Genomic DNA, 22,356 nt, shown 5'->3' with positions numbered 1-22,356 from the left:
TCTGCAAAAAGTGTAAAACTTAATTAAGTTTATCAAATGAAATCAATTGATTTGTTTGTTTTGTTGTCTTTTGTTAACATACGTATTCGTTTCGAACTAGCGCATTGAATGGTGGACACGTTATGTTATATGCTTTACGCTCATATAACAAAAATGGTGGAAATCTAAGCAGATAAACGTATTATTAACTTTAACAGCATTGGCCTGGATTGAAATAGAAAATATGTGTCCCTTTCTTTTTCTCACCTTATGACACCACATAATAATGTTTTTTAAATGTTTCTAATTTGTTATATGCCATTTTGTAAATGCCATTAAAGTTGTTATTACACAGAAAATGTTTCTAAAACATAAATGTATTAATGAAAACTACACTCAGAATAATCATAATCACGGCATAATCACGTTACCACATCGTTTCCCGCTGGATTACCGAAGATAAGACATGTTAAACCTGGTCAGTACAAAATGGTGACCATTTGGGACTTTCAGCTGCTGTATATGCTCTCCGCTTACCTCGGCATTGTTTCCAGTCGTCCTGGTCGTCTTCTTGCCACTGTACTCAAACAGTGCCGACTCAGAAGAGGGGTGATTGCGCAACTGTTGCCTCACAATTACACACGTTACATAAAAAAAAACTTGACCTAGATTTAAAACAGGTCAAGACACTAGATATCCAGGCTAAATAGAACACACAAAAAATCAGGTCATCCAGAGGTCAAATGGGCCTTTGTCCTATAAGTGCATGTTAATTGGCTAATAGGAAGGGTGCGGTGGATACTAGAAAGCTGATTGGCTAACTAAAATCTCAATAGAAGACGCGTATATAAAAACGACAGACAACCACAAAATTCGCGCACAAGCCGGAAGAATCCTAGAGTTGATGAAACGCGGAATATTCAGTGCAGCTTAATCGCCATATATATTTTATAAATTGCTAACTAGCTCTACCTACGTATTGACCAGTTTTGAAGTAAATACTTAAAGTTTACTCATACATCTATACTTTTGTATATTAATTTTATGTGAGCAAATAAAGTAGTTATACATATATGTATATATATATATATATATATATATATATATATATATATATATATATATATATATATATATAAGAGCACCGTGTTAATAAAACATGTTAAAAACAATTTGAAACAGAATTACAAACATATTTAATATGGAAAGGTAACACTTAATAAGTGGATAGTTCTTTATCCGCGGAGTTTCGAAGAAATGCTTTCCTTCTCATCAGAGGGTAGGAATTAGCAAAAAGCTGGATCGAATTTTGCATACAAAAGTATTTGGTGAGACTACAAGTAAGTTAAAGATCTTACTTAATAACAAAAAGTGAAGCAGAGGGAATATGACGAAGAAAAGGTGATTTCACGTGAATGTATATATATATATATATATATATATATATATATATATATATTAATATATATAAAGTAAACATTTCTGTAACTACAATTCTCACGCTATACACACAATACATTCGTTATCTACAGTCTTTGAATTTAGTATGTATATGTCAACGTCGGACAGCACGTTAGTATATCTAAAACAAATCTCGAATATGTGTGTGTATGTTAAGCATTTGCCACCGGATATATTTTACAAATCTTTGATCTACAAACTTAAAATCTGGCATATAAGTTATTCAAACCTGCAGAACCCTTTTTAATTTGTTTTCATACGAGAAAAAAGGCTGCTAAAGGAATCACTTTTTAAAATTGGCCCGTAAAGGGGGGGGGTAATCACAATTGCATTTCTTCACTAACGGCTTCACGACTACGTATGAATTGATAGTTGATGCGAAGATTCTTTATGTTATATATAGTAAGGTTTGGAAACTATTTTAAAGATCGTATTAAGCAGGTCAAATGGGTGTCATGCTTTACTCACCGACTTACGTTTTTGTTTCGTGTCTAGCTTGAATATTTTTTTTTTACTTACAAAAATAAAATTATGTAGAAAAAAACAGCTTGCACATATATTAATTTCTTTTTATTTCGGATTATTATTCTAATCTTTTATTAGTTTTTGTTTTCATCTTCATTGGTTGTTGTTTTAAACGACGTTTCGGCCAACTGTTCCTATGCCCTTCGTCAGGTGGTAACAGCAGCGGATAGGATCTTCGAATCTTCTAACTGCATTCTCAGCAATCACTGCCATCTGTAGTTGTTGTCGTCTCACCAAGTTTTGGCCAAGTAAACATCTGACCGGCTTTTGAGTAGGATTGAAACCGCTATCCTCAGACAATGTCAACCTGGAATCGTAGCGATTCAACGTCTCTATCAACTGCGCCAAGGGCCCCGAAGGGCGACCAAGGTTGGATTCTTTGATCTTATAAATCCACGTTTATATATTATCTCATCTTCTATAGTCGGGTCCGTACCGATTGGTATATATATATATTATTCCTTAATTGAAATTCATTCTTGAGATGAGCATTATATATATATATTAATTTATTTTTATTTCCGACTATTATTCTCATCTTTATTAGTTGTTGTTTCTCATCTTTTATTGGTTGTTGTTTTTTCACGACGTTTCGGCCAACAATCTCTCTGGGCTTCGTCAGGTGGTAACCGCGACGGATATGGACATATGTCAGTTTCTGTCTGGATGGTGTATTTAACAACTGGGTTACGTCCCGGCGCATTCTAGTACATCTCTAAAAGAAAGAACGTGTGAGCGGACGCTTTTCAACCTGCATACTCAAGGATTTTTTTTTGTCATGGAATGAAATATATGGTGTTTTCAGGCAATCAAAATTGAAAAAACAGGTCATTTGATTTTTACCTGTGTGTCAATAGTTACGAGATTTAAAAATACTTTTTTAAAGAAAATGGCAAGTTAGTTTATTGATCATCGTACTTGAGTCATCGTATTGGATGAGTTTGCTTTCAATTTCAGCTTGAGTATTTTTATTTTATTTAGAAATAGTTAACTGGTTAGAAAACAGCAGTCATCGACATATAGTCCTGTTTCTTTGTATCACAACTCATCAGCGCCGCTAGACTAGCACCTGTCCCAAGCCGAGGCTGTAACCTAGAACCATCGCATTGACAGTCAGCAGTTCTACCGATCGACTCACGGGAGGGGCGCCCGTAAATTATCTCGTCAAATGTCTATTTAAACACACATTTTTCCACCACTTTTAATATATATATATATATATATATATATATATATATATATATATATATGTATGTATATATATATATATATATATATTGCAAACAAAGAGAAAATCTTTAATATTGCAAACAAAAAGAAATCTTTAAGAGCTTAATGTAGTTTCTATCTGTTTATCCCCCAACCTTTTACACTCCATTTATTCCCCGCCGTATTTCCATGTCATATATTTTAATCGTTATTCACCTCGATTTTTGCTCTGTGGAGTGAGGTACCAAACTGATCAGCTAGCTTTCCACTTTTATTGCTAAACTCTATCATGATTAAGAAAATTGGGCTGTACATAGCTATCTTTAAATTTTGTAGCCCTCACAAAGATATCTAAATATTTCAAGACTATTTACGCTCCTGAATTTTTCAATAGATTAAATCCTCTAAGGAACATTACAAGTATAATGTGAACATCACAAGCTAATCAGATTATTTTAGATAACTGCTTCAGTAATGAAGTATGCCGGCGTTTTGTTTTGTTTAAAACAAAGAGAAGTAAATTACATTTAGCACAGAAAATTGAATTTGTTTTTATTCCGACTTTTTTGTTTAGCTTTCTTGCGACATAGCACGGTTGAAAAAAAGATTATCATTTATTATGGCTTAATTGTGTAAGAGCGTTCTCTTTTTATGATGAAATTTACTAGGCACGGTATTTTGCATTAATTCATGAACGTAACATTTTAAGGTTAAGGTTGAAATATCAGAACAATTTGCAACAGCTTTTAAAAAATGGTTGTCTATTAACCCTGCTATTGTTCCAAGCGTGAAGAGATGTGTTCTGAATTCGAACTCTTATTTTCACAGTTATCAAGACTTTAACCTATTTCTGACTCTAAGCTTTGTAACGTAAAAGCAAAATTAAACGACGTCGCAGAATCATATGGCGGAATGTCTGTATGTTTTTTTTAATCAAATCGACGCAGTGAACTGAATATTTTCGCACAGTTAAATTACTTCGCTAGAATAAATTATTACTTATCACAAAACCTGACAAAGTCTCCAGGGTCGTCATACTCGACCATAAAGATTTTGTTAAAACAATGATAACCATTTTGGATGATATCTCTTAATTTGTCCGGTTACGTCTGTTAGAAACACACGATTTTATATATATTTATCGAAAGAAAGATCAAATAACGTCTGGTAAAGTGGGTAAAAAGTGGAGTCTTTCCTGCTATATTTTAAAGTTAATCAGACTTGCCTAAAACTCATCAGGACAGTGTACTATTGAGACCCATACACTCGATGATTTGGTGTACACAACATAAAGTAGCCAAATGGTTGTCAATAATTCTGGAAACTCTTTTGGACGATTATAGTTCTTTTGCATTAAAGACTCATTTTCTTTTACAAATTTTATGAAATATTGCCTGGTCTTTGATATTTCCAGTCTGGTCACTTGTTGGTTGGTTGTTTTTTGTTTTACGGCACATCAACACTTTTCAGGTTATTTAATGCCGAATCCAGTGATTTTGAAGAACAATTATTGATAAAGTATATTTGTTGTATTGTTTTAAAGTTGGTTTCTATTTAACCCATAGTTGGGACCTTAACAGTTATTACCAGTCCGGCTCAGAGTGGACCTGGGAGTAATAGCAAATAAAGGGTGGCTTTACACTCCCCACATCCCGCAAGCTGGAGCCTCACCATCGGATATAGTTTAAAGTCATATCCAGGACCTCTGTTCACTTGTGTTTCACTTGCCGAAACTAGTAATATATGTGATGAAGCCTTATATGGCTTTTCCTTATTCTCGAGAATATAATCGAATTAATGAAATTCGTAGCGTGTCAATCCAATTAAGCTTCAATGATGTGATATATACACAGCTTGATAGTGTATCCATTGGTGCATACCTTAGACCTGATTTGGCATATATTTTTTTAGGTTTCCATAAACATCGATTACTTTCTGAATCTCAAAAAACGGATCTATACTTTCGTTACATTAACGATATATTTTTGATCGACAAGACGAAAGCAGACCCATTTTTTTTGTTGCGGCCCTGAATAATATTAATCCAGCCCTCAGCTTTGTAGTTTGACAAAGAAGTTCATTCTAGTCTTAAATTTTGGATGTGTTGTTTATTAGATTTATTTACTATTTTTCACTTATGATTATCGTTAGCCTACGTTTCCCGGTCTCAACACTCGCTGGTACTCTTTTTGTAAAAAAAATAATAAAAATAAACATAAAAGAAAACCGGAAAGTTAATTTAATAAAACTTTTTTCTGGATGAAGAGATTAACTTTATCACTAATACCTATCTTATACTATCGAATAATCTACATTAGATATAAACATTATAATTTAAAAATTACAAAAAACTTCTATAGATAGATGTCCCGTATACCTTCGCTTACCTTGGCTGGGTAACATTAATGATCATTTTGCATAGCAAGTCTTACTAGCTGCTCAACAGGGTTATTTTGCGTCAAGTTTTCGTGATGTTTTACAAAACTTATGCTGTCTTCCATCCGAAAAAAAATGCCCTCTTTATTTACATGTAGCTGTAGAATGCATTACGTCGGGCGAACATAACAAACTTGAGATTTTCGTATTAGATAACACGTTCCCGTATAGCATTCGACACGGTAATTATGAATTAGCAGATATTTTACATAATAACAATTGTTCCGCTATTTGTGAAAACATAATACATAACTGTCTGTGTCTCAAACTTCAGTGTCGCCTTGTTTCCGTTTTAAGCCGATAACAATCTCCCTATTAGCTGAAATTTTTAGTAACTATATAAATTATACCGTTGATACATCCGTTTTGCAGACAAAGGGAAAATATTTTGTGACTTAATGTAGTTTCTATCTGATTATCCACACAGCTGTTCTTTCTTTCCCCTTCGGGCCCCGTAATATTTCGATCTGATATGTATATTCTATCTTAATCGTATTGCCCCAACATTTTAGTTCCAGTCCATACTAACCGGATTTGAGCACAACTGGACTTTCTCTTTTCTTTAGGGGAGGGGCGATGTTGGGAGCATGTTAAACATAGGATTTACACAACAAAACTAGCTGGAATGAATGATAATAAAACAACCATTGAAAGAAGACGTGTCCATATATCAATTAAATAGGTTAAGAAGGTGTTCGATTCAATCAGTAAGCACTGTCATCTGTTCATGGACAACAGTGGTCATTTATTTGAACAGTTTCGATAATTAGCTGGTTTGTCAATTTATTTACAGTATTTCGATGTATCAAACTTTTCTCTCATTTAATAAATGTTGGATTACAGTCATTCAAAGTGTGTGTAAATTTTATGTGGAAAACCTGTATGCATATATATATATATATATATATATATATATATATATATATATATATATATATATATATATATATAAAGAGAATAAACGACGATTCAAATGAGGTGTATGCTGTTTAAACAGTTATATTCAATTTAGCGTAATTTGCGGTGTTAGAAAAAATTAACAGTATGGGCCTTCTTGTTTGCGCAGCTGGATACATTCGTAACAGATCCACATAATATTTATTGATATTCTATTTTATTATCAATTTACGATACGTATCGAAAAGTGGTCATTATGAGAATAAGTTATATTAGTAAGTTATCATACACATACACAAACACACGCACCCCTCACACACAGACACACACACACACGCACACACACACACATATATATTTATATATATATATAATCCGAGACAATATAAAAGCATATTTACATAAATAATTATCGTGAGTTGAAAACCGACAGCAAAAAACACTTTTATAGACTCTGTTTACAATATATAATTTCTAAGCCTAATACTAAGTGCTAAGTTAAACAGAAATATGTTTGCGATATCCCGCAAAGAATATATTAACCTTGAAATGGAAAATAAGCGAGCATAAAATAAAGAAATTAAAATAGAGTTTATATATTACTGAGGAATGAGGAATAGCAGCATGAAGTTACGAAGATATATACACCATCATATATTTGTAGGGGGGTTAATGCAGGGGAGTATTCATGTACCAGATAATAATGAATCAATCAAGAGAAAAATACAAATAATACAGAAGAATTTAAGAATGAAATACTATTGAAACGACATAGAAAAAAAATACAAAAAAAGCTTATAACAAAAGCAGATACAAACTTTGAGAAATGATTGCCTGTCATTATCTGACTATAAATAGTCATATTTTTTAAGCCGACGTCTAAAATGCAGTAATTGAGAAGCAATTACTATAATATATATATATATATATATATATATATATATATATATATATATATATGCACGCCTGAAAGTATACTGTACCTCTATAAGGCCACGGTTCGCCCATATATGGAGTACTGTTGTCACATCTGGGCTGGTGCATCTGCTGCTTGTCTCTCGTTCCTGGACACGGTTCAAAAGAGAGTCACCAACCTGATAGGTCCTGAACTTTCATCTAGGCTTCAGCCGCGTTCCCATCGACGAGATGTTGCATCCCTCTGACTGTTCTACAAATACTTTAATGGTGAATGCACTGACGAACTGCAAACACTTGTACCTCCTCGACGTTACTACCCCGACAAACCCGACAAGCTACTAAGTATCACCCCTTTACAGTAGAGATCCCTAGGTGCAAGAAAGCCTTTTACTCCAATAGTTTCTTTCCCAGAACTGCAGGTCATTGGAACTCCCTTCCGGGAGCCTGCGTTCCAAAGTGTACTGATATGCAGAAGTTCAAGTGTGATGTGAACAATCATGTTTCTACTCACCTCCCTTCATAATGCCCATGCAAATTTAGTCCCTGATAGTAGCCCCATGCTTCAAAGTGGCACTCTGCCTTTTTTGGGATGAAAATTGAATAAATAAATAAAAAAAAAACTGGCATTTCAGCTTCGGCGTTGCCAGTGTGTTTGGAGGTGTATGTTGAGCACATAAAAAACGGTCAATTTGTTAGAGAATTGATCAAGATAGATAGAGAGGGAGGTGTGTTAATTATATTGAGGCACTTTAACCAGAAGTCTGATCGGAGTCACGTGATCAGGTAGGCTGAATCGTGGAGATTTGGTTTGCGCTAAGAAGGCGACAGACGCCATCAGAGAATTCTCCTCCCTTTCACTGGAGGGACGCTGACGTGGTAGAAACGAGACCAAGCGTACCACGCAAGCTAGAGATTCACTTTCCACCTTCTGCGAGACATCTGGAAAGTGAAATAAAAACTATAAAAAAAATTCATCGTGTTGGAGTGAATGAACCTTCATCCAAAGCAGGTACCGTCTCCTCTCCAAGACACGAGATATTCCAGATTGACCAACATCCAAGCGGCAGAAGTTCTGTTGAAAAATACATGTACCATAAGCACCCATATACCACGGCAAAAGAAGATATCATTTAATAGAAAAAACAGCTAGACGATCACACGATATTAACTTTGACTAGACGATCACACACGATTCCCTTTATTAGAGACAAATCCGCAACAACTTTTTTAACATTGCCCCCTCTCATGACACCTTAACCATTATGGTTTGGGGCTCAAAACAAGTTATTAAGTGAGAGCAATGTCCAAGGAACCTATGTCTAAAATTTCAAGTGTTTAGACCTACAATTGTCGGAGGTGTTTGTAGAGTTCTCAAAAGTCAAATTGTTGAACATTGACCCCTTAACAGTCAAATTTCTGCCCGAAAACCGATCAAATAGACACACACAAAAACAGACACATAGACACACACAAAAACAGACACGTTCACTTATATATATATATATATATATATATATATATATATATATATATATATATATGTGTGTGTGTGTGTGTGTGTGTGTGTGTATGTTGGATGTGATAACTAATGGCTACACATACGAACACATGTTTCAGTGACCACCCTGGCAGGGAAAATCACCTCATCAGACCAATAATATCCACGAGACTCTCGTGGATATTCTTTCCTTGATTAGGCCATTTTCCCTGGGAGGGTGGTCACTGAAACATGTTTGCATATGTGTAGCCATTAGTTATCGCATCCAACATATCTTTATTGCTCTGTCTTAACATTGAGCACTCTTTGGTTGACACATTTTTATTTTGTTTCAATAATATTGCCAATAATATATATATATATATATATATATATATATATATATATATACATATATATACTAGCATTTATTTCTACAATATGCCTGAGGATGATATAAGTACTTCTGTCCAAAGCGCTCGCGATTATGGATCCAACATATACAATTTCGAGAAAAACACAAAAAGGGCTATTCGGAGATTGGAGAAGATAAAAAGGAAAATTGTAAAACAGAATAATTCCATGCTATTCAATAATATTTGTCTGAATATATATATATATATATATATATATATATATATATATATATATATATATATATATATATATATATATATATTGCAATTCTGAAGGAAGGACTTTTATCATTCATGATTAAAAGTAAAATGCACAAAACCCGTTTTGCTTGTTTTTAAAACCAAAGGAGAAACATAACACAGAAAAATAATGGAGGGAGGGGCAGCTGATCGGTTTTTCTCTCGTATTCTCAAAGCTGTATCGAAGAATATACATGGAAAAATCAGAAATATGTACATTATTTAAATAAAGTTACGTTGCGTTGTGTTCATGTGTAAAAAAATAAAACAGAAAGGCGATTAAAATATAGCAACATTATGATATGTTTCGAAGATCCTAAGAATTAATAACGCTCGAACCTAAGAGACATTCCCATCTTTTGAAAAGAGAAGGGCCCCTGAATCGAACATGAATACTCACAGATCTTTAGAGAGAATTTTGGTTGAGCACGATTCAGAAATAAAAATGAGGTTGTGCTGACGGTCGCTGCACATGACTGCTTTTAATGAAATAGTTATTTATTAAAGACCCGTATGAGTTGGCGTCCGTTGCTTGATAGGTCTTATTTCTGATTTTACTATCTACGTGTTGTTCGACTCTTCCATCCAATCTCAATGTTGTTCGACCCACATAGTTGGTATCGAAACTACCCTAAAAATTGTAAATTATATTATTATTATGAAGATTCAGCAGAACATCTTTTCGGGGGGACGGCATTAAAGTTCTCGCATAGAAGGCAACGCACACCTTTGAAACAAACAAAAAAACATTCTGAACCGTTAAGCTTATTTGCTTGGGGAATTTATCACTTACCCTTGTCAACAACGGTATGCAAGTTATGCAAAGATAAATAACTGAGTTTTTTCAAACGAAAGTTCAAATAATGAGTAGATGTCCCAAATATTTTCGTTTAATGTGGTAAGCGACAATAAATGAAAAAGCAGCAAAACAAAACAGCTTATTATCGCGATGCCTGCGTTCAGTCCCGAAAGACAAAGATAACCCGTGTAGGGAAATTGCGCGTATTATTGTGAGGGGTGCGCAATCACCAACTACACCTCTCCTGAATCGGCACTGTTTGATTTTCGTGACAAGGAAAAGTCCATGACGACTGGAGATAAGCAACGAGCACACAAAGCACCTGGATGTCCCAAATGGTAACCCATTTAGTACTGAGCAGGTTCAACATTTCTTTACTTCGCTGATACAGGGAGTACCGGTGTCTCATCGTGATTATGCCGTACCCAAATATATAATTAAACCAATGTAATCTTTATTTATAATCGACCAGTATTAACGTTGAACAATCTTGGTCATCTAACAAATAATGATGCTTCTGCAACAAGAAAATTATTGTAATACTGCTTCTTGCGACAGTTTATCTATATCGATTTTTTTTAATATTAGAATTCTTGAAAACAACTCAAAATGAAATAATTCAAATCTAATATGGTAATGTTCATACCAAATGTAAATAATACTGTGCTGGAGCGCCACCTAGTGTTGCGGGGTTGGACCAACTTCTTATAATAACAGATTTAATATGAAAATGGCAAATGACAAGCAATCCCATGTAGATTGTATATTTCCGCCAGGATAGAATATGACGATAAATTTTTACATCTTCTGCAGAGATTTGGAGGCGTTCGCCTAAATACATCGTCTAATATTTAAAGATGATAACCCATCTGATACTGACCAGGCTATAAGCTGCTAAATTCCTGCCCTCTAACGAGACCTGATGTTACTATTTATTTGCTAATGATTATCTATCTAACTTTTTACGACGGTAAACATTGTTTAATCAGTTGTTTAAATTGATGGCAGTGCCGACTACCGAATAAACAAAACGTCTTGCTAGAGATGAGTGATATATCAAAGCTTACTGAGTCTAGACTATTCTGAAAATAATGTGGTCCCAGTGGATTGTGGTATCTTATTGCTCCAATGCAGTTTTTAGGAGATCTAAAATCTCAGGCTTAGTCTCATTACTTTTTAAAGTGGTTAGTTATAACAACTAAAATTAGGACAAAAATAAAGACGGAACTACCCAGATATAATTTCCAGGCAACTTCTTTTAGCGGCTGACTCTTCAATCTCACTTTTCGATCATTGTGTTGCATCACTCTACAGTTAGAAGAAAGGTAAACACCATTAACAATTGTATTAACTTTGATATATCATTAACTCTGTTCACTACTGCTTAGCAATGCTCTACCATCTTGTAAGCGAGGTTGTGTGTATAATTGTTAGGCATAGATTTGACAATCTCCAAAGACACGATTTGGAGCTGGCACGTCATGATTCCAACGGCTATATATTTACAGATGGTCACCACCCGCTACTGACAAGGCTTAACGTTGTTTTTTTTTAAGATCTAAGAAAAACAAGTGTGCAATCCTAACTTTTTTTATTATTACTTTTTACATGGTGGTCTCCGCATATAAAGGAGCGGAAGTCACGCAAACATAAGTATTATTAAATTTTAGCTACATTGTTTAACATTATCAGTAATGTCGCACTTTGGGAAGGGATTAATTTATAATAGAATGACTCAACAAGAATTATTTACTTGAAAGCAACAATGTTATATTCAGCTGGAAAGCAGCGAAGGGGAATTGTGTTCCACAGAAGCATGATACTATAAAATAATCTTTGCACATTGATTTTTCGTTAACTTCTAGAGAACACATAGACAGTGAGGTAAATTGTTGACTGTTGTTGAGGCAAGGCGAGTATTTCTTACGATTTTCATACAGTGGGGCATAGATTAAGAGCAGAGATAAACTTGCAACCTATAGTAGATTTTCATGTATTACTAAATAGTAACCCATATAATGATATATATTAAATACATAGTTTAATGCCGGTTATTCCAGACAAGCCAATGTCTCAACGTAATAGTTGTGTCTTCTATCGAATAAAAAAAACCTCGTTGGTGATGATCGATCGCTTAAATCCGTGACTTCCTTCAGGTGTTATCAAATTAATTAGTAATGTCTTTATCAACGATTGAATTGACCTTTTTCTGTTTTTTCTTTGTTGTTTTTTTTGTTCCTTTTTGTTAATTAATAGCAAGAGAATCATTGAAGATTATTAGAGTTTCATTTTTTTTTTTTTTTTTTTTTTTTTTTTTTGCAAATTAATTATCTGTTTGTGAATGCGACCTGAATATTCTTCAGGTAATTAGACAGATGGGATGATGATTAAAGACTATTTTTTTAAAGATGTAAATACGGGCGAATTTAGCGCGGAAATCTTGCATATTCCTTCTGATTTATTTTCCAAAAATTACGAATTGAATTTTTTAGTGCTGATCAAGTGACGATTAGAAAGACAGAAGGAAAGACGTAGACGCATACAGGTAAGGTTAAGTAGACACGTCATCTCTAGGGCTACGCACAGAAATTCAGAAACACTAATGCGTGCATATATCCATACCCACACATACAAACACGCTTATATATATATATGTATATATATATATATATATATATATATATATTTATATATATGTGTGTGTGTGTGTGTTTGTGTGCATAATCATTAACACACAAACACACAAAACACACATGTATATATTATTACCTTATGTACTTTCAATATATTACCATAAAAGAAATATATATTATCTATTTTGAAGAAAATGATTAGTTCAATAAAAAAAAAACCTAGACCTACAAACACTAAGCTCTCTAGATATAAGTGACTGAAATTATGTTTCCATTTTTTAGTTCGTCCGGGAAATTCCACAGCTGCTAACATTTCTCGGCGAATAAACTAATGATCAATCTTATTTGAAAATAGATTTTACAATGTTTTTCCATTCTGTTTGATTTTTCGTTTTTTTTCATTTTACTAATTTATTTCCTCTGCCTTTCACATTTTCACATCTTTTTCTTATCTTATTTACTTATGTATTACGATGAATTCGCTCTCATGTACATTACTGAAAAACACGTCTAAATTAAAATCCGAGATATATTTTTCGTCAATGGATTTTTTAATGTCTTATTCATCTTTTTATTCATGTCTTTTTGTTACTTAGCGATAATTGATTATTTAAAATACTTGTACATTTTAAAAGTACATTTTACTGGTGCAACAGTCTGCCCTAGCAAAAACTTTATATATATATATATATATATATATATATATATATATATATATATGTGTGTGTGTGGTTGTATATATATATATATATATATATATATATATAACTACTTCATTTACTCACATAAATTTAATATACGAAAGTATCAATTTATGCGTAAACTTTAAGTATTTACTACAACAGTGCTCAATACGTAGGTAGAGCTAGTTAGTATGTTATAAATATATATGGCGATTAAGCTACACTGAATATACTGCGTTTCATCCACTCTAGGATTCTTCAAGCTTATAATAAGATAAGCCTGAAGAATCCTGGAATGGTAAATACAATTAGGCCTTACTCTTGCTGTTACTGTGCTGTTATTAAAGACGCTTAGCTCAAATTCTCTTATTTTCCACCACTTCGTATCCATCTGGAGATAGCTCAGACAGTAACAGTGCTGAAGAGATAAATACTCTGGTTTCGAGTATAGCGGAGTGTACCGAATCATAGCATATATTAGTTCTGAACTCCTTACTATATATTGTATAATCTATATATATATATATATATATATATATATATATATATATATATATATATATATATATAAACGTGAAAGTGTGTGTCCGCCTGTCTCTTTGTCTGTCTGTCTTTGTCTATGTCTATGTCTGTGTTACGCAATAACTCTGCCAATATCCAGTCTACACACTCGAAATTTGATATACAGCGTACTGAGATTTGGGAAAATCTTTGTAATCGATTTTTGGCGAGACATTCAGCCGGTAAGTGGTAAAAGTTCAACAATTTGACCTTTGAAAACTTTACTGAACGCCTCCGCTAATTTTGGGTATAAACAATTCAAATTTTAGATATACGTTCCTTGGACATGGATCTAACTTAACAACTTGAGTTGAGCCAAAAACAATAAATGTTATGAGGTCATAATAGGGGTCAAATTAAAAATTATTAACCTCTTCGTCTCTACAAAATTACTGGTCTAAACATTTGAAATTTTACATAAAGTTTATTCAGAGATAGGCCAAGCTTTTTCATCGGTTTGGGTCAAAATTTGAGCAACCATATATGAATGTATATATGTTTGTTTGCATGTCTGCCTAAAGCTTTCGATAGAGGCGGCAAATTTTCAGTACGTTCTTGAAGCTCGACCCTTCAGACGACAAATACCGAGAAATTGACTAAAAACATTAAGTTATTCAACTACGCAATTTTCAACAGGGAGGTCTTTTTTGCCGATATTTCGAAAGTCGTCACCTCTTTTCGATTGTCTAGACATAATTTAAACTTATGCCCCTTCCGTTTTGGCACTGGTCGTAACAGCAAAGGCTTCACGTTTTTCCCCCGTTCTTTTCCTCCTTCGTGGTACGAGTTCGAGCCTGCCTTCGTACTACCGCTTTTTCTTTTTGCTCAAAACACACATCCAAACACTCGGGCAACGCCGGGCACCCATGTCAATAATACATTTAAAAAAAAAACTTTTTTATCATGATGAATATGAAATCTGCATAAATTAAATCATAATACCCATGGGAATTTTACCACTAGATAATGCCGAGCGATCTGCTATCATACATTATATATATATATAAACATATGTGTGTGTGTATGTATGTATATACATACACACACACACACACACACACACATATATATATATATATATATATATATATATATATATATATATATATACCAGTTGTACCAGTTGGTTTCCTAGGTGTAAATCCAATGAAATTCACGTTATTATCAAATAGTACTCAATGTAGGACAGAGCTGATATATAGTTTGTTTATTATACACACCTTATTGGTTACATATGTTCATACATCTGTCCGTGTAGCCGCATATCAAGGACAACACTTTATTAAACAAAAATTAAATAATTGATATTAAAACGGGTGTTAAGATTACATTGGTTTTTATAAGATATTTTGGGTGCGATTTACAGTCCGGGAAAAATTGGTGGGGGGGCATGCTTTGTAAATACGAGGTTTGTTGAGGAGAGTTAAAAACGAAACTAAATAATCATCGTATAGATAAACACTTCTCCACCTAACAGTACATAAAATCTTTAATAACAATACCGTTACACTTAGCTACAGCTGTATTGAAAGTCTAGAGAAAATTATAAACATGCACAATAATAAAATATTTAATAAGGACAATCTAACACCAGACTCTAATGACCTGGCGCTGTAAAAGATTCACCGTATGACCACTAAGAAGAAATCTTTCTTAGATAAGAGAAAAATCCAAGTTATCCCTGACGGTCGTACATCTAAACAGTATGATAGAAATGCGGCAGTGGCTCTGGGTTATATATATATATATATATATATATATATATATATATATATATATATATATATATATATATATATATATGCTGACGATATCATGATCTATAACAGCCACGACAGGAAAACAAATGAAATCACATCTAACGAAATGGTAGAAACACTAGAGGACGACCTCCAATCTGTAGTGGAATAGGGTCAAACAATTGATGGTCACGTTCAATGCTGCCAAGACTAAACTAGTTGTCTTCAATAACTATAAGGAACCTTCTCTGCCAGCAATAGCAATGGCCAAAAGCTTTTTATCTGAAAGTACTTCTTTTAAGCCCTGCGGTCTAACGTTCACAGGAAACATAAGATTGAACAATTACATTTAGAGCATTTTCAGAACCTCTGCGAAGAAGGTAGGTTCTCTCTGCCGTGCTAGAAAGCTACTAACTCCCGAAAGTATCCTGTACCTCTATAAGGCAACCATTCGCCCATGTATGGAGCATTGTTGTCATATTTGGGCTGGTGCATCTGCTGCTAGTCTCTCGCTCATACACAAGATCCAAAAGAGAGCCGCCAACTTGATAGGTCCTGAACTGCCATCTAAGCTTCAGTCTCTGTCCCATCGACGAAATGTAGCATCCCTCTGCCTGTTCTACATGTTTTTTAACGATGAATGCTCCGCCGAACATCTAGCACTTGCACCCCTCGACGGAAATCGCCTGACAAACACGACAAACAGCTTAATCCCACTCATTTACAGTAAAGACCCATAGCGTAAGAGAGACTTCTACTCCAGTAGTTGATTCCCCAGAACCTCTAAACTTTGGAATTCCCTTCTGGGTCCCTGCTTCCTCGACTGTACTGATATGCAGAAGTTAAAGTGTAACGTGAACTGACATCTTGTTGCCCAACTCCCTACATAGTAGCCATGTAGCTTATGTCCCTGATCAAAGTGGCAATGCGCCTAGTTTGGGGTGAAAATGAAATTTAAAAAAAATTGCTTTGCATCCTGGAGTGTATACAAGGCAACATAGGCAGCACGTCAATGATCATTAAAAACTAATTCTATGGCTACACACTATCAATGAATAATAAAACATATGCTACAGCCACCTCAACATTTGATACCTTACCGGAGGTTAATCACTGCGAACAAAACATCTTCAATCGAATGGACAATTCTTAGAAAGGTTAAAACATGTAGTTCACTAAATTCTCCCTGTTACCTATTTTTAGCTGTGAAATATGAGATTATTTAGTTTTAAGGAACCGGATAAATTATTAAATGTAAATTTGAACCGGCGATAAACTGCAAGAACTTTCGTATCTACGCTTTAAATAAACTATATAAACAAACTAATAGCGACACCGACAGTTGTAACCGTTGTTATGTATGCAATAGAAGGGATGGTAAAGCAATTTATAACGTAGGGGTATGAACGGAAACCTAATGATCAAACAAATATCGTTTACCTTTGTTAAACGTTGCCAAAAGGGGAGGATATAAGGAAATTTACCGGAAAGCAAATACCCAATTATTTTTCTCGTTATCGCATATGTGACAGGGCAAAACAAAAATAAGACAAGTGGATAGAGACGCAAGGACGAACACAATAAAATGCAATTAAATAACGGGATAACATACGTTTTTCCAAATGATACAAAAATATATTTATTTAAGATAAAAAAAGGAAGAGTTTAACGAAAGAAAAAGAAATGCATTTAAAGTTATGGAATCTGAAGTATATCTACGCGTATTGAAAGTAGCGAAAGTCTTGGGTGGGGGTAATCCAAGTCTTTGCACTTACAGGTCTTTTTTGTTTTCCGCTTTTTTTGTTTCTTTTGCTGGTGTGTTTCACAACTCGTCAATCCAGGATATTTCCTTCGGTGGTGGAAAAACTTCGAAATAGCAAATTCACGTGTTCTCTTTCTTTATATATCTGTCTCTTTCGTGAGGGGCAAGGGATCACATCGTCCTCGTTCAGTACATCCGCATCTCCTTTGCATGATGGGGAAAAATCATCGTCTCTTTCGTGAGAAAGTAAATTAATCGCATCTGCTCGCATGGCTGAAGAAGAGGGTGGCGCCGTCCACGTGTCGTGTATCTGTATCTCTTTTTCGCATGATGGGAATAAGTTGACCCCTCCTCCCACGAGGAGGGACTTCTTAACAGGTCGGCAACCCAAACCGAAAAGAGCGAATTTCGCTAGTGTCCAGTTAAAAATAGAAAGCGATACCACTTCCGATCCCCCTCTTCCTCTCTGCATCACACTCCCGTCTTAAAATAGACTTGGCGAAATCTCTAGCTGATACAGTCTCTGCGAGTTTTAAAGTGAGGATACACTAGTAGACTTTCGTTCAGTTCAAAACAACTACTTTTGTTTAGCTTCTCTTTCGGAAATAATGTTTATTTTTCCTCGGAGACAAAATATAAAAACACCAAAAAACGGCACATCTCTCGTTAGCCTACAATTAAATAGTTAAATTTTGATTTAAATACATAATCCAATTTAAAGATTAGGTCAAACCATAAAATCATAACACCTCACTTCCAATATCCTTATTAATTAATAGATGAAAGCAGGTAAAAGGGAATCGGATACATAGTTGTCCTAATACACCGCAAAGTAATAACTATACTCACTATAAACCAAGACACGACTAATTATTAACGATAGTCACCTTATCACGGAAGAAGATGCTAACATAAAGCTGCTTAGATAATTTAAAGGTAATAACCGTCTCCTAGTTCCAAATTAAATTCCGTCGCTTATACCAAACAAACCGAGTAGCAACACGTTTTGCCAACAATTACATATTACATGAGATGGGGTACTTGATATACTTGATAAATAACCATCCGAAAACGTTAAACTAATATAGTCTATGGGTCCTGTACGCATTTAATTGAAATGTTGATATGTGCACACAGGAAATATTATCGAAAAACAACGATACATGAGGAAACAAACCACATTATTAACCCCAAATGAAAACTTAACACTCGAATTAGAGAACTAAATGGAACTTAACACTCAGCAAAGATGAAACGTATGCTATTTATGCATCCATTTACATGTGAATAGTCCAACGATCCAACAGCTAGAACTAAATAGATTAATATATCAAATATATACATATTATAGTATTAGAGAAATAATTAAGTACCCGAATAAAATATAAAAAAATGACAACCATCAAAAATAAGTTTATATTTATACATAAATGAAATGAATCACTACCAATACATTACATTTATTTTAATCTAATGAATAGCCCTATGTATCCATTAAAAATAGGAATCCAATCATAATGACATATACTTTTTATATAAACAAACAAATAAGTAAAATAAGTAAGGAACGCGATAAACTAAAAATACATGAATTAATCAAAAATAGCAAGAAATAAAAATAAATTAATATATATAAATAAATTTCAAAAAATAATAAAAACAAAACTAAAAATATTAATCAATAGGAAGTCGTCAGCAGTAAAGAAAAGAGAACCATAAACACAAACTAACATATATGTAGTAGCTATAATAAGAATATAAAAGTACATTAGATCAAAGCAAGGGAGTAGCCGCCAGACTAAGAAAAATCTAACACCTAACAATTCTTAACAGCTTATACGCACGAAACGTAAATTACCTCCCTTTCTCCCCCTACTCTTTAAACTAGAAAACTAAAACCAAATGAACGAAGAAAAAATAGAGAGATAAAAAAATCTTAATTAATAAATAAATAAAAAACACTTGTCAATAGGATATTGATGTCACCGTTAATAAAATCTATACAAACATAAAAGCTAGATTTGCTTAGTTACTCGCGTTCACATCCAGGTCATTTAGGCAGAGTCGGGCAGAAAAGCAAACAAATACAGCCGGTGCCATCGCGGCTACAAAAGTTGGGATAAGGTATTGCCGTATTTTACAATCCATCTATCGGAAATACAAAACTGGATTTTTTCTCGTAGCATTTGCTTTTCCTAAAGCAACCGTAAGGCAGTGGTGTTCAGTGGGGTTTTAAGCAGGAGGGCAACGTGTCGCACCACTGGGTGCCAGTCCCGTCCCATTCTATTGCAGTCCAGGATGTGCTAATCAGGGACTTTTAATTAAATATGTAAATCCAAGAAAAATTTGCACGAAATCCTCGCTAGTCGAATATATACGTCTATACGTTCATTTCACATTTTATATCTTCTAGACACACGATGCTAAATATATGTTGCAGGTTTCGTCGATTGCAGTTTTTGCACATATTCTCATATGTTCAACAATGAATACCTCAATTATTAAAATGTTTCCATAAAAATACAAACTCAGACAGATCTTGTGATTAATTCAGTGTATGTTACTAACACAATGAAAAACCTACATTTTTATTTTGAACACTCTATCATTTGTATATGCACAACTATTTTATATATATATATATATATATATATATATATATATATATATATACTAGCAGCTCAGCCTGCTTTGCTCTGGTCCTATGTACTATTTATAATTTACCCTATGTGTAAGATTTATAATGTTTAGACCAGAAATTGTCTAAGTAAGTTGGTAAACACTGGAGAGATATTTTTTTTTTACTTTGACCCTAATATTGACCCCTTAGCATTTATAATTTTGGTCTCAAATCAAAATAAGAAGTTTGCCCCATATCTAAGTTACCTACATATAAACTTTCAACTTTATTAAAATGCTTGCTGCATTTCAGAATACCCGTTATATAAAGGTCCAAATGTTTAGACCAAAACTTAGCTGAGTAGTTTGCTAGAGGCCGCAAAGGTCAACTCTTTGTAATTTTGACCCCTTGACAGCAAAATTATCGACACAACCCGATTAAGCAGCTTGCCCTATCTATGAATACCCCACGTGTCAAATTTCAAATGATATACCAGAAATTGGCATAGTAATTTGGTTGAGACCACAGAGGTAACATTTTTTACAACTTTGACCACAATTTTAACGGTTTAACGGTTTAACATTCATTGTTTGGTCTTAAATCAAATTAAAAATTTCGACCCACGTTCAAGTAATCTACATTTAAATTTTCAAGTTTTTAGATCCAAAATTGGCGGAGGAGTTCTATAGAGCTTTCAAAGGCCAAATTGTTGAACTTTGACCCCTTGGCAGCCCAAATTTCTGGCCGAAAACCGATTAAAATAATTTTTCCATATGTCAGTACCCCTTATGTCCAATCTCAAGTCTCTAGACTGAAAATTGACAGAGTAATTTTGTGGGGAAATGTACACACACACACAGTTCCACTTTTATAGATATACTAGCATTTCAGCCCGGCATTGCTCGGGTGTTGGGAGGTGTATGTAGAGTCAACTTTTCTAACTTTGACCCCCATTATGACTCCTGAACATGTCTTGTTTTGCGCTCAAATCAAGTTATTTAGTTAGACCCATGTCCAATGAACCTATATCTAAAATTTCATGTGTTTAGAACCAAAATTGGCGAAGGTGTTTGCCAGATTTCTCACATGACAAATCGTTGAAATTTGACCCCTTAACCGAAAAACTTCTGGCCGAAAATGGATTAGAATGATTTTCCCAAGTCTCAGTAACCTGTAGGTAAGATTTCGAGTCTGTAGACAAAAATTGACAGACACACAGACATATACACAGACACGTTAACTTTTATAGATATATAGATAGATAGATTTGTTGAGCAAAAATATATACGTATACATAAATATATATGGAAACAATTTTGTGTTTACTATAAACTTTATTCGCAAATATTATGCAAGTATAAATCGTGTAGAATATCTGCATGAATATAATTGCAGGTAAGAGTTAACAAAAGATGGTTATCCCATTAAAAAACCTAAACAACTAATAGGGAATGAATTAAAATTAATGTTTAAAAGAATATGCAAATTAGCTAGGTCGTTGACTAGTGAATGCAATTCCACAACCAAGATATAAGAAAATTGCATTTTCTTTTGAAATAAATAGAAAAGAGGCTTACCTTTTATATGTTGTTCTTGGCCTTTTGGCGAATATCAAAGTGTAGTAATTTTTTTATATTTTTCTAGATTCCCCACACCCTAACACGAACAGGTTCTCTTCATTATTCAAGAACTTTGTATTTTCCAATGAATTGAACTTTTTTTCACACGCACACGCACACATTTTAACAATGAAAAAATACAATAAAATGTTTGCACACACACACACATACATAAATTGTATATATATATATATATATATATATATATATATATATATATATATATATATATATATCCTTTCTTGCACAAACACTGAAGTTTTCATTAGTTAGTTTAGAGTCCACAGAGTGAATGAGGTATTGTGGTAAATGTTGCCAGTCAAGAGTAAAGTCGCCGAAGGTTCCATTTTCACTTTAGTAACAAAGACCCTGCAACACTCCT

The sequence above is a fragment of the Euprymna scolopes genome, chromosome 12 (assembly GCF_053919585.1).
Source record: "Euprymna scolopes isolate OS-2025 chromosome 12, ASM5391958v1, whole genome shotgun sequence".
Classification (NCBI taxonomy): Eukaryota; Metazoa; Mollusca; class Cephalopoda; order Sepiida; family Sepiolidae; genus Euprymna; species Euprymna scolopes.
Note: the sequence above shows the minus strand (reverse complement) of the source record.